A 15,578-nucleotide genomic window follows, 5' to 3' on the forward strand; every position below is an offset into this window, starting at 1 on the left:
AGCAGTACTGCTATACTTGTGGGAAAGCTGTTAAGGAGGAGGTCAACTTCATCAGGAATAGTAAAGGGGAATTAAAAGATACAGACAATGAAATAGCAGATGCCCTAAACTTACATTTCTCTGAGGTGTTCACAAGTGAGCAAGTGGATAACCTCAGAGCAGTAACAGGGACTACTAAGGAGGTGCTGAGGGATTTGGAAATTGAAGAGAGAGAAGAGCTGCTCAGATTAAATAAGATGAAATCAAACAAATCACCAGGCCCAGATAATATTTATCCTCGTGTTCTTAAGGAGGCCAGTGAGTTCAGATATAAACCCTTGACACTTATTTTTATGAAGTCACTGAGCACTGGAGAGATTCTGAAGGACTGGAAAATGTCAAATATCATCCTATTATATAAAAAGGGTGACAGGGCAGATCAGAGCAACTATAGGCCAGTAAGCTTAACATGAAAGATCGCAGGAAAATTAATGGAAGGAATTATTAAGGACTAGCAAAATACCCGCGCGGAGAAGTAGTGTGTTAAAGAAGTTATGAAAAAGAAAAGCAAACAGTTTAAAAATAACGTAAGATGATTATTAATGTAATTGTTTTGTCATTGATATTGAGTGTTGTTGTCATATCTATCTATTTATATATATATATATATAGCAAAATACCTGTGATTGGCAGCGGAGAAGTAAAAAGAAAAGGAAATATTTTAATAATAACGTAACATGATTGACAATGTAATTGTTTTGTCATTGTCATGTGTTGCTGGCATATATATATATATATATATATATATATATATATATATATATATATATATATATATATATATATACATCTATACACATATATATACACACTTATATATATATATAGCAAAATACCCGCGCTTCGCTGCGGAGAAGTAGTGTGTTAAAGAAGCAATGAAAAGAAAAGGAAACATTTTGAAAATAACGTAACCTGATTGTCAATGTAATTGTTTTGTCACTGTTGTGAGTGATGAGTGTTGTTGTCATATATATATATATATATTTACACACACACACATAAACATATATATATATACATATCTATACATATACACATATATACATACATATATATATCTACATATATACACACACATATATACACACATATACATATATATATATATATATACATACATACACACACACATATATAAACATATATATACATATACATACATATCTACATATATACACACACAGCTATTTCGTATCAGTGCAATACGCTGTTTGTTAAAACGGTTGACTGCCGCTCTTACGTGCAATAACAAATCAAATCATTCAGTTGTCTTTGCTCAGATGTAATTTTAGAGCTGGACGCCTGGCATCTTTTTTTGGCCACAAGTTCGTTTCTGTTTGGTGTGAGGTTCTGTGTTGTGGAGATTCTCAGGATGGATTGCAGGTGCTCATCAGTGAAGCGACTCCTGTGTGCTGTTTTGTTAGTCTTTATCACCGAGAAGAGCTTCTCACACAGATATGTGCTACCAAACATGCACAAGGTTCGAGCCGCATGTAGACGGACTTGTATGTATCAGACGCTTCATATTTTTTGCTGCCTTTTCAATTGTGTAATTCGGTTTTTGTTCAGCTCTTTGGAACTGTTGCTTTTTGTCTGTGCACTGCGTCAGTTCACGTGAGCCGCTCGGTGTACATGCATCGAAGGTTCCCAGCTGTGCTGGTGCCATCTCGTGCTATGTCCATGGCTGTATTTAATGTTACCTTAGTCCTTTCTCTCGCAGTTTCGCTGAGTTTGTGCCAAACACCACCCTGACCATCTCATCTTCCTCTCCATAAGCACAGTCCTTCACACGTGAATATTTAGTGGGAGTTTGCTATTGGATTGCCGCTGACGGACGGCCTTATATGGGCAGGCACTAAATTACAAACGCCAGCGGCAGCCTGTCTATGAACTCAATTTAAAGTGTAGGTTTACATCGTGCTTTGTTTCAAGTAGCAGAACTCATGAATATGGTTGTATATGTCACTCGCTCGCTTCTTATTGTTTCGCTGCCTTCTCAATTATATAATGCTTGTTTTCTTCAGCTCTTTTTTGAGCTCTTCCTGGTTTTCTATGTACTGCGTGATTACGTGGGAGGCGTGATGATGTCACACGAAACTCCGCCCCCACGGCGTTGAAGCTCATCTCCATTACAGTAAATGGAGAAAAACTGCTTCCAGTTATGACCATTACGCGTAGAATTTCGATATAAAACCTGCCCAACTTTTGTAAGGAAGCTGTAAGGAATGAACCTGCCAAATTTCAGCCTTCCACCCACACGGGAAGTTGGAGAATTAGTGATGAGTGAGTGAGTGAGTGAGTGAGTGAGTGAGTGAGTGAGGGCTTTGCCTTTTATTAGTATAGATAAGATTGAGCAACACATGGCAAGGACAGGACAGTCAGCATGGGGTCAGAAGAGGGAGGTCGTGTTTTACCAACAGGCTGGAATTCTATGAGGAGGCAACAAAAGGATACAATCAAAGTGGAGCTTATGATATTATTTATCTGGACTTTCAGAAAGCATTTGATGAGGTGCCACATGAGAGGTTGGGCATCAAGTTAAAAGAAGTGGCAGTTCAGGGTGATGTTTTTAGATGGGTGCAGAATTGGCTCAGATACAGGAAGCAGAGGGTGATGATGTGAGGAACCTCATCAGAACTGGCCGATGTTAAGAGTGGTGACCAGCAGGGGGCAGTGCTAGGGCCGCTGCTATTTTTAATATCTATAAATGATTTAGATAGGAATATAAGGAACAAGCTGGTTAAGTTTACAGATGATACCAAGATAGGTGGATAAGCAGATAATTTGGAATCCGTTATATCATCACAGAAGGACTTGGATAGCAGACAGGCTTGGGCAGATATGTGGTAGATGAAATTTAATGTCAGTAAATGTAAAGAATTACACATAGGAAGTAAAAATGTGAGGTTTGAATACACAATGGGCGGTCGGAAAATCGAGAGTCCACCTTATGAGAAGGATTTAGGAGTCGTAGTGGACTCTAAAATATCGACTTCTCAACAGTGTTCAGAAGACATTAAGAAGGCTAAGAGAATGTCAGGTTATATAGCGCCTTGACGTGTGGAGTACAAGTCACAGGAGGTTCTGCTCAGGCTTTATAACACACTGGTGAGGCCTCATCTGGAGTCCTGTGTGTAGTTTTGGTCTCCATAAAGACACAGCAGCACAAGAGAAAGTCCAGAGAAGAGCGACTCGGCTGATTCAGGGCTACAGGGGTTGAATTATGAGGAAAGATTAAAAGAGCTGAGCCTTTATAGTTTAAGGAAAAAAAGATTAAGAGGTGACATGATTGAAGTGTTTAAAATTATGAAGAGAATTAGTACAGTGGATCGAGACTTGTATTTTAAAATGAGTTCATCAAGAACACGGGGACACAGTTGGAAACTTGTTAAGGGTAAATTTCGCACCAACATTAGGAAGTTTTTCTTTACACAAAGAATGATAGACACTTGGAATAAGAGACCAAGTAGTGTGGTAGACAGTAAGATGTTAGGGACTTTCAAAACTCGACTTGATGTTTTCTTGGAGGAAACAAGTGGACAGGACTGGCGAGCTTTGTTGGGCTGAATGGCCTGTTCTCGTCCAGATTGTTCTAATGTTCTAATGTATGTCTCTTCTTGTGTATTAGCAGTTACTGTGGTGGTCTGGAAACTCCAACGAGGTGCTCTACTAGCTCACCTCACACCCTGCCAGCTTTCCTGATTGTTTCATCACACTCTGCGCATGTAGATAGCAACAGGTCCACTATCACTTCTCATAAGCTATACTTTCAAGATTCATTCCTCCATTTTGTACTTAATTGTAACGTTTCTTCTCCCTCCATCTGATTCTTTACATTCATTTTCATTAAATTTCACTAAGAATGTGTGCTATCCAAATGTCTCTGTGTAACAATGGAGCTGATTATCCATTATGAAAGACGAACGAACTGCTTGCAAGCTACTCAGGGTTAATAGCTGACAAAGCCGCTTCGCTCTAACGGCAGGTTATTCATACAGACGTCTGCCATAAGACAAGGGTGCAGTAAGATGACCTCGGAACGTTTCCAGTTTCTTAGGAACGCCTCGTCTATTTGACACAAGAGAGCTGACCTTTCCTTCTTTAGGGTCTATCTGACAAGTGGAAAAAATAAGATCAGATGGCCCATTAGTGTACTAAAATAAAATACTTAAGTAAACGATATTCTGTTTATTTATAAGAAATAAGGGGAAGGGGGAGGAAGAAGAAATTATTAAAAGCCAATAGAAAAAAATGGAACTTTGCTTGGGTGGCACGATGGCACAGTGGGTAGCGCTGCTGCCTCGCAGTTAGGAGACTTGGGTTCGCTTCCCGGGACCTCCATGCGTGGAGTTTGCATGTTCTCCCTGTGTCTGCGTGGGTTTCCTCCCACCGTCCAAAGACATGCAGGTTAGGTGGATTGGCGATTCTAAATTGTCCCAGATGTGTGTGCCCTGCGGTGGGTTGGTGCCCTGCCTGGGATTGCCTCCAGCAGAACCCCGAGTTTGGATTCAACGGGTTGGAAAATGGATGTATAGAACTTTGCTCTTTTGTCTTGCAATGTCAAATCCAGGTAGTCATCTGTGACTGAATAAAAATCGAGTTGATTGAACTGGTCCTCTCTTCCTCGAGGTTTCTTTTAACTTCCACACCATCATCTGCCCTTTCACTCAGGTGGGTATCATCACCAAGCTTAACCACCTTATCGATTCTATTCTTGTCTCACTATTTTATTTTAGTTTATTAAAAAGAGCAGCAGCCACAGCACTGACCCCTGCTGGTTCACTTCTTTCAACATCACCTAATTCTGATATGCTTCCCATCACCATAACCTTTCTGTGTTTTGCACCCACCTGCACACTGTGGCCTGAATTCCCACTTCAATTAGTTTGATCACCAGCCTTTAGCGGGGCATTTTATTAAAAACCTTCTTAAAGCCAACATAAATAATCCCTCTTTGCACCCCTCTGATCGTATCCTTTTGCTGCTTCCTCACAGAATTCCAGCATGTTGGTAAAACATGGCGTCCCTCGTCTGAGCCCATGCTGACTCTTCAGTAAAACTCTCGTTCTTCTCATGTGTTTCTCAGTCTTTTCCTTAGTAATTCCTTCTGTTAATTTACCAGTGAGGCACATTAAGCTTGCGGGCCTGTATAGTCACCCAGATCAGCCTGATGACCCTTCTTATGTGACGTCATAATATTCGCCAGCCACCAGTCTTTAGGTATTTCCCAGTGTGCAGAGGTTTTCATAAAATACGTGTCATCTGTACTCACTAACCTCGTTCAGCTCTCTGTACTAAATCTGGTGATTTGTTTGATTTCAGCCTATTTCATCTCAGCAGCTCTACAATTGTCAGATCACTCAGTGCCTCCTTAGTAGCCGCTGTTATGCTGGAGACGTTATTGACACGTATAGACTTCAATAAAATGCAAGATTAGTTTGCTATGTCAATGTTGCTGAATTCGACTGTTCACCTCCGCCTTGTCTGTTCTTTCACTGCTAAAATATTGAAAGAATCTCTTTAGATCACCTTTCGTCTTTTCTGTGACATTTCTCTGCGACTGTCATTTTCCCTTCTTAATGTCATTTATAACCATTCAGGCTTTCATTTGCCCTGTGATTCAGACTGGAGTTAATGGTTTTATGTGCTTTATACAGTTGTTTTTCTTTATCTTTCTGAAGTTAATGTGTGTCATTCCTGTCACTTTGCTTTCACCTTCAGTCAGATCCACCTTGATGTGCTCCAGTGTCCCCTAAAGCCAGCATGTCTGGTCCTGACTCAGCACCCCGCTCACTACACTCTGCACAGTACGCTGTGATGGGACTACAAGCTCTATAAAAAAGTCAGGATGCATTGACTGGGACGTCACCGACACTTTGCTCCCTTAGGGTGTCCCATCTTGGACCTCAGCGTTTCTGAAGGGCGTCTCTTATCAAGCACATCTCCTGATCCGAGCAGCAGAATGAATGGAGCAATTTAAGATTCATAAAGACAGCTGATTCCTTACCTGTGTCGCTTGATTGGCAGGGACGCAGTGGATCTGCCTTCTCAGCTCAGTCGGGGGTCCTTGGCTCTCTGGGGGATTTTTATTGCTTCTCATGTGCTACGTGTCAACATGAACATCCTGGATGAATTATCTGCAATTCCATTGAGTGGGTTATAATTTTTTATAATGTCAGTTGGCACAACCCTTTTGTTAAACTTCAAATATTTTATTTCATGTTGTCTCTTCACATTTAGATACTTTTTAATTGCTGCTTCTTTGCAAAGAAAAGTAAGAAAAGCAAAACTTTTAAAAAGCCACCAGTAACTAATCCGAACAAATGGCACCTCTAGACGTGGCACGGGCTGGGCACTGAGCCAGTCAGCAGGTGCGCCAGATTGATCAAACACTTTGGATGTTATCTGACCTCAGCGCTCACAGTGGAGCAAAGCAACCAGACATGACACATAATACTGAAAGGCTGAAGCTATTCGTTTAATACAACTGTGTGAATAAGAAAATGCACCCCTGTGCTCAGCACCTGGTGTCACCACATTTGACACAAACACATTCTTTCATGAAGTTGTTTAAGTTCCTTCAAGTAGGAGGAATCCACACAGAAGTATTTAGACTCTTGGACTTCATGGAAGTATTGGGTGTCTGCAGCCTGCTTTGAGTCGATGGTTCAGAAAGTCTCCAAGTCTTTTGTGGATTTGCTTGCATGTTTTGAGATTATTCTCTATTGGCCAGTTCAGTGCTGTCCGTTTGACCGCTGGCCTTACAGTCTGCTCAGGTGCTTAAGAGCCCAACATGAAATTCATGACTAACTCAATGCCAGGGAGCACAAAGTGGATCCATGTCATAATACACCATGCTGTGCAGATCCACTGGTGACTGGTCACTAGTGTGCTCTTCATTGGGCATGTGGGGGGAAACCTCCAGAAGAACCCCTGTAGACGTGGGAAAACATGAACATGCCTCAAAGACAAAGAATCTGCACAAGTTTCAAATGCAGGATGCTGGATCATCAATCCATGTGTCATACGTTCGTCCACTTTAATAAAAGGACAAGTGTCTGTGTGTACGTCAGCCTATAAACCGAGACTCAGCAACTGGACGGACACACTGCCTACGTCCAACCAACAACCGGATAGAGAGAAGTCAGCTTATGCACCCTAATGGACGTGTGTCTGTGCTTCTCTGTGTCCCTCCGTTGCTGTATCTCTGTCATTTCAACAAATGAGGCATCACAAACATTTATATTAAAGCATTGTATTAGTAGAAATGTTTGTGATATGCCATCTGTTGGAATGATATATCCAATGCATTTTATTACTTCTCACATTGCAAAACGCATTCCAATAGACGGTGAAACTGCAAGTGTTAATTCTGAGATTTCAGCTCTTCTTAGACGGGTAGCACGGCTATTGACTTAAACAAAAGGGCATTAGTAGGCACAGATGAAGCTGCAGCAGCACTGACTCATGGGCATAAGTTCTGGGCCTCTGGATGTTCTTCACCAAGACTCACCTGTATGGTTCTGACCAAACAAAAGGTTTATCATCTCAGTATAAAGTTGGGTTCTTTGTAGTCTGCTCTGTGTGACTAATGGAGACTGGAATCACTTCAGGGGACGGTTACAGAGTCTGCTACTGCATTTTGTGACTCCTGAGCACTCCGTCAGCACACAACCAGATGGTCGCCCAGCCGTCTCTGAAGCAGAGGTGTGTAAGCAGCCGAAGGTGAACTCGGCACATCGCCGAAGAAGTAATATATATCATTCAAACAGATTCCACCATCACCACCTGGAGTCCGCTTGAGGGTCAGCTTTTGTAATATTGCCTGAAACGGAATAAACACATGGTGGGCTGCGACCAACTTTGATGTCTGACCACTTCTTTCTACTTTCTCGTAAACAAAGTATAGGGGAAACTATTGTAATCGTCCAAAGATTTGATGTTGAGATTTTCATGAATCAGGATGTTTTAGACCTCCCTGAGTCCGAAAATACCATTTTAGGAATCATGTCTGTGTGTCTGTCTGGGTGTGTGAGTGTGTGTGTGTAGACACGATAACTCGAGTACGCTTTCACTTAGGTCAACCAAGTATTAGGTACAAAACGTAAATTTGTATCAACTGTTGGGCTCTTTCCACTAACCAAAAGTAGTACTTTACCTTTTGATTCATGCAGCTGCAGAGTCCAATTTATTCAACTTTACTTTGTAATTGTTCAGTATATTATTAATTTGATTTGATTTGTTGTTGGTGGTTCATTAATGTACGTAATATAAAAATCTATTCCTTGTCTTGCGGTTTACTCCTCAAATATCCATCCCCATATCTGAGTATACAAGAAAGTCAAGGGGAGAGACTCCTGATTTTTTATTTTTGGCGCTGTGTGACTTTCTGAAGTTGAATTTCGAGTGTCTCCGCCACGCCGCATCACTCCATCAACTTCCTTTTCTTGTTTATTCCGCTGTGTAAGCCAACAAAGACTACGTTTCTTCTTGCTTCCACTTTGCATTCGCTGAAACTCTTTTTATCCAAGTGCTTGTGCCGTCGTCTTTTAACAAACCACTGAACAGAACGAGTCGTTCATTTTGATTTGCATATTCAAATATGCACAATTCTGGGAGGAGTTGGGGTGGGGCTGTAGGCACACACATGTGCGTTAGATTTCACGTTCACTGGCATTTATAAAGGGGAGGTGTGTGGAACTTGGCGTACGCCGTTTTATGCATCTGGATTTTTTTGTATGTGCACACATTTCCAGTTATGTTTTAGTGAATTCTACACACAGCATTATACATGAGGCCCAAGAGTACTACAGGTAGAAAAAAGAAAAGGCAAAGAAAACAGCAGACACCAAATGAGTGTCTAGACGACAGGTCGGGCCAGGCTGTACTGTGTGGTCATTTATTAAGTGCCCTCCTTCACCTTGGGCTTGTGGGGTGTGTGTAATAATTTGACTTCACTCAGGCTACGGTGAATCTCACCCAATCATTTTTTATTAAATAATCGTAATGGCGCCGCTGTTTTAATCAAATCTGAGCCTCCGAATCTTGCTCATATGGATTGCCAAGGTAAGAGAGGCGGTGGTTTAGCAAACATTTACTCGAGCCGGTTAAAGTGTAAAGATGTCCGTTTTGGTAAATTCAACACCTTTGAGTATCTTGCCGTTGCTATTCGTGGAGTTTCTCAGTTTCTAGTATAGACCTCCTAAATACAATGTGTCTTTCTTTGAGGAATTCTCAGACTTGAAGTCAATTATAATTACGAACTATGACACGCTCCTAATAGTCGGTGACTTTAACTTTCATATCCTCTTTCAATCCTGGGTCAACTGCTCTTTTTGATTTACATGCTTCCATTAGGTCAGATTATCTCGGGGCATAACGTGAGCTAACACAGCTATACTGATGACACACAGCTGTATTTATCAATAGCACCTGATGACCCCGACTCTCTCGATTCACTGACCCCAATGTCTTACTTGTGTTTCTGAATGGATGAATAGTAATTTTCTCAAACTAAATAAGGAGAAAACTGAAATTGTAGTGATTGGCAATAATGGATATAATGAGGTTACTAGAAATAAACTTGATGCATTAGGATTAAAAGTCAAGACGGAGGTAAAGAATTTAAGGGTAACTGTTGACTGTGACCTGAATTTTAAATCACATATTAATCAGATCACTAGGACAGCATTTTTTTTCACTTAAGAAATATAACAGAAGTTAAACCTCATATCATTGCAAGATGCTGAGAAATGAGTTGATGCTTTTGTTTTCAGTCGACTAGATTACAGTAACGCACTCCTCTCTGGACTACCCCAAAAAGACATAAATCGATTGCAAAGAGTGCAGAATGGAGCTGCTAGAATCTGAACTTGTAAATCCAAGCACATCACCCCAGTTTTGATGTCACTACACTGGTTTCCTGTATCATTTAGAATTGACTTGAAAATACTGTTAATGGTCTACAAAGCCTTAAAAAAGCTCACTCCATCTTATATTTCAGGATGTCTTACACCTTACACTCCAAATTGCAACCTAAGATCAAATGAGTGTCTACTTAGAATTCCAAGAGCTAAACTTAGAAGAAGTGGTGAGGCAGGTGGCCTTCTGAAGTTATGGACCTCAAATCTGAAATAGCCTGCCAATAGAAATTCACCAGGCTGATACGGTGGAGCTCTTTAAAACACTGCTGAGAACACGTTACTGTAACATGGCCTTCTCAGAGCTTCATCTTAGTTTAATCCTGTACTTAGTTTAATGCTCTGTATATTCAATTAATTATGATTATTAGTCCTGGTGGCTCCAAAATCCATAATAACTCCTACTCTCTCTTCTGTTCTTTTCCAGATTTCTGTGGTGTTGATCTGCACCACCACCACCTGATCAAAGCACCGTGATGTCCCTCCATTGATGGATTAAAGACCAGAAGTCCACGTGACCGTCATCATCAAGTCTTTCCATGTGAACCCTGAACACAAAGAGGACTGTTCATTTATGTGAGGTAGAATGCCCAGAGGGGGCTGGGTGGTCTCGTGGACCCCTGCAGATTTTATTTTTTTTTCTCGAGCCATCTGGAGTTTTTTTTTTTGTCTTCCCTGACGATCAGACCTTACTTTTATTCTATGTTAATTAGTGTTCCCTTATTTTAATTCTTATTTGTCTTTTCTTTTCTTTTCTCTTTCTTCATCGTGTAAAGCACTTTGAGCTCATTAAGTGTATAAAAATGTGCCATAGGAATAAATGGTGTTGTTGTAATACGATGGGCCTTGCTTACCTCAGTTCTCCACATACGTGATGATTGCATTCTCACCTTTGGACAATTACTGGACACAATGCTTCTGGTGCCGACTTTGCTCTTGCTGTGCTCCACAGGTGGAATATCTACAGGTAACAAAGAGATGAAGATCACTGGTCAGATACACACGGGCCTCACCACCTTGTAAGCCTGTCATGCCTTTTGTCATCTGCTGTCAGTGTAGCTGGAGACTTCAGGATGGTCCGTGTAAGGTGTGGTTACACTAAAATACAATTCGATGGAACACAAATTGCTTTTGCACAGGGTAGCACAGGGAAACGGGAAATTTTGGAATTAGGTGTTGGCAGCCCTGGGATATTGGCAGTTGTTTGGGACCAATGTGGTCTCGTTTAGAACTCCTTGCTATTAGTTATAATGGAGCAGTGGAGTGGCGCACAACGAGCGTTCGCTGTGAAAGCCTTTTATAAGAATGGCGATAGTGTGACTGCAGAATTTTGGCGTCATTGCCAAATGCGATTACAACATGGGTATATAATTTTCAAAGAAACGGGTTCAACGTTAAAAAAGAAGTCCCCAGGTGGAGCCATTTTTCATACTGCCCGACAATCGATGGCAGCTGTTTGGAAGGCACGTCATTTCACTCAGTGGTGACATTCCATGATCTCACAGTTTGTGATTTGTGGGGACATCTGAAAAGCCAAGTGTACCGCACACGTCCTGCCATCACTGCTGAACTAAAAAGAGGAAATGGCTGGCATTTCTCCTGACATGTTAACGTCGAGCAATGCAGGCTGTCAGAATGTGAACAGAGAAATGGACAACACCTTTATGATGTTTTCTTCAAAACATAAAATGAAAATTGATTACCATCATTAATAGCATTTCCTGTACAATACATTTCATCATTAAGTGTATTTTGTAATGTGTTTATTCGTGCATTAAATGTCAGATGAAAGTTTCCTGTTTCCCTGCACCACCCTGTATTATTGCTGTGAGTTTTTTTCAAAGTGACACATGTGACACTTAATGGCAACCGGATTTTCAATGAGAATGAAGTTCAATGAGCAGTCCATGAATAAAAACAACACGTCATTAACAAGAACTCCTTTGAAGGTTCTCACCGAGACCACACGTCTTGTGACAGAAGGAAAGAGCAGGACTGGAATCCCGTCTTCAAAATGGCCCTCCATGTCGAAGGAGTGTGCAGAGTCAGCGCTGTGTGGTCCATGTTGGAGTCAATGGGGGGGAGATGCGCTTCAGCCCTTCGTATTCACATTCAAAACCCTAAAGGACATGAAGGCTTCTCTTTGGGAGACAGTGGACAAAGTGCAGCTTAAACTGTTTTGTGTTGTCCTTTTGTAAAAAAAAGGGAGATGTCTGTGTTTGAAACTGGAATAATGAACTGATTTTGTCCATCCCTCCATTATCCAACCCACTATATCCTAACTACAGGGTCACGGGGGTCTGCTGGAGCCAATCACAGCCAACACAGGGCGCAAGGCAGGGAACAAACACCGGGCAGGGCGCCAGCCCACCGCAGACTGATTTTGTGGTTTTCTATTTATTGTGCAATTATTAAGCTGTCTTATTTATATTGTGCTGATCTTTCTGTTGTGAAACTAAAAATTAACTTTATGGCAAAAGATTTTTTGTAAACAGTTTTGTACAGTTTTTACATGTCAAAGATTGAAATCTGATGAGTGCCACTTCAGGATGACTCGTTTGTCTTCAGTCAAATGGTGGAACTGCACTCGCTCGTCTTCTTCATGTTTGTATGCGTTTGCCTACCACACAATAATAAATAAATCATTTCCAAATGCCACCGTGCCACCGCCTCCCATGAATGTTTATTACACACAAACTCACCACACAGTAAAAGTCCTCGCCCACCTCCAGATGCCACCCAAGTCATGCACTCATTTAGACTGTGAGGCCCCTAAACTGTGCCATGTCCCCTTTGGCTACTTGTCACCTGAAGCTGCTGTCACCAAGTCCTCCTTCACCCCCGAGTCACTCCTGTTCCCCTGTCATATTGTTTTCTGCTGGCTGATATCTTCGTATTTCACAGCTTGTCTTCCCATTTTTCTTGCTTCATGCCACACAAGCAGCTGTTACTCAAATAGTCTCTTCAAGTTTGTAAATTTCAACATTTATTTCATTTTTGTATCAACTGTAACATTGTGGTGATAATTCCTGAATGACAGAGAAATGTAAAGTGCAAATGATTCACGTCTGGCACAGAATAATTCCCCATAAAACCCCCTGGGCCTCCTAAAGTCCTTTTATGAAATTAAGATTGACATACGGAGTGATGATCCTCCGTCCTGGCTTTTAATCCTGTACAGATTCTTGGTCACTGAGGCGTGTGCCCGTTCTCCTTGTGTCTACATGGGGTCTCCAGCAGGTACTCTGATCTCCCCACCACATTCCCAGTGAAGGGCAGACAAGTCACCAGTGGATCTGCACAACATGGCGTATTCCATATGACATGGACCTGCTTTGCTGCTCCTTGGCATTGAGTCAGCCATGAATTTCACAATGGTCACCGAAACACCAGTGCAGCCCCCAAGGCCAGCTATCACACTGAGAGCACTGAACTGACAGCCGATTGTCCAAAGTCACAAAAGAGTGTTTATATAACAACATGGAGAGGTTTGGAATGGCTGACTCCAAGAGGGCTGTAGATACCAGAAAATTCTACAAAGTCCAAGAGTCGGAGAGCTGCTGTGTGGATTCCTCCTACGTGAAGGCACTTAAAGAGTGTCACATGTCAAATGTGGTGACAGCAGGTGCTGAACACTGGGGGTGCACTTTCTTATTCACACAATCCTGTAAATGAATAACTGCAGCCCTTTCAGTGTTGCATGTCATGACAGATTCCAGATAAGATTAGAAGTGTTTGATCAATCTAGTGAACCTGCTGACTGGCTCGGTGCCCAAACTGTGCCATGTCTAGAGGTGCCATTGTTCAGATTATTTACTGATTGCCTGGTGAAGGATATGTAATTAAATGTTCTTCTTTTATTACTTCTCTATGCAAAGCAGAGGCAATTACAATTTATCCAAATGCAAAGAGACAACATGAAACAAACTACTTAAAGTTTAACAAGAGGGCTGTGCCCACCGACAATATAAAAAATAAAACCCATTGAATGGAATTGCAAATAATTCAGGGGAAGAGAATCACTCGCTTATCCAGGATGTTACAAGAAGTTGGCTGTGCCCACTGAAAACCCAAAAACACCCCCCCACTTGGGAACGCATTCAGGATTCACTGGAAGTGAAGTCCTCCTCCAGGATGTTCATGTTGGCACATCACATGTGAGAAGCAAACCAACGTCATGAGCCCCACACCTCTTTGAAGCAATAAAAAGCCCCCAGAGAGCCAAGGACCCCAGTTAGAGCGGAGAAGGCAGATCCACCACAGCACTACCAGTCGGGCAGCCCAGGTAAGGAATCAGCTGTTTTTATTACACATCAAGTGTGCCGTTGAGATCAGGAGATGTGCTTGATGAGATGCTCTACCGTCACACTGGGCTGCTGAGGTCCACGATGGGACATCCTAAGGAAGCAAAGTGCCGGTGACTTCTCAGTCAATGCATCCTCACTTTTATTGGGCTTTTCGCTGCAAGTCCCATCACAACGTACCGTGTAGAGAGTAGTGAGTGGGGTGCTGAGTCAGGACCAGACATGCAGGCCAAAGGGGGCGCTAGAGGACATCAACTGGGCCTTATGAGGCTCTGACTGGAAGGTGAAGGCAAAGTGACTTTGGCAGGAATGACACTCATGAAAGTGTTAAAATAAGTAACATACAAGACCAGTAACTCCAGTATGAACCACAGAATAAATGAGAGCAGCAGTGAAAAAGGATATCAGGAAGGCTTGGAGAGAAATACTGCAGAAAACGCCCTAAAGAGATTCTTTAATTGTTTATTCATAAAAGAACAGATGAGGAGGAGGTGAAGAGAATGAGGAACAGTGAAGGGGAGTGAGAACATAGCAACGCTGAAATCACAAATGACTTGAACTTACATTTTGTTGAAGTTTATACAGTTTGTGTGAAGAAGTCGATGACCTCATAGAAGTAACAGGGACTACTAAGGACGTACTGAGAGATTTGGAAATTTATAGAAAGAGAAGAGCTGCTCGGGCTACCTGGGAATTTGTCACATCGCTCTGCGCCTGCACTCAGTGAAGAGAGCTGTAGAGAAACAAACCGCCTTGTAATTAAAGAGGCTGAAATCGAACAAACCGCCAGGACAAGATCAGGCTTAAGGAGGCCAGCGAGTGCAGATAGAAACCCTTGACACTTATTTTAAAAATCTCTGCACACTCGAGTAATTCCTAAAGACGAGTGGCTGCTGAATATCATGAAGGGTGGACAAGCCGAGCCAGTGAGCTTAACGTACTCCACAGTAATGGAGGGGATTATTAAGGAGAAGATCAAGTGACACATGAAGGAAGTGTTAGGGACAGTCGGCATGGCTTCAGATGAGGAAGGTCGTGTTTCACTATTATGCTGGAATTTTATAAGTGAGCAACTATAGGATGTGATCAGAGAGGTGACAAAGTTTATTATTTATGTTAATTTTCAGAAGTCTTTAATAAAGTAACCCATGAAAGGTTGGTGATCAAATCAGAAGAAGTGGGGGAGTCAGATGCATAGTTGGGTAAAAATTGTCTCAGACACTGGCAGGAGTGAGTTATGGTGAAGGGAAACTTTACAGAATGAGTGGATGTTACAAGTGGTGTCCAGCAGGGGGCATCACTGGGGTTGCTGCTC

General features: G+C 41.9%; 1 protein-coding gene across 1 annotated transcript in view; it reads left to right on the forward strand.

The window, feature by feature from the left end:
* LOC120542826 (lectin-like) overlaps window positions 1-15,578 on the forward strand; it is a 134,610-nt gene that overhangs the window by 97,530 nt on the left and 21,502 nt on the right. The gene's annotated exons all lie outside the window — the stretch shown is intronic.

Source organism: Polypterus senegalus, chromosome 13 (assembly GCF_016835505.1).
Source record: "Polypterus senegalus isolate Bchr_013 chromosome 13, ASM1683550v1, whole genome shotgun sequence".
NCBI classification, from domain to species: Eukaryota; Metazoa; Chordata; class Cladistia; order Polypteriformes; family Polypteridae; genus Polypterus; species Polypterus senegalus.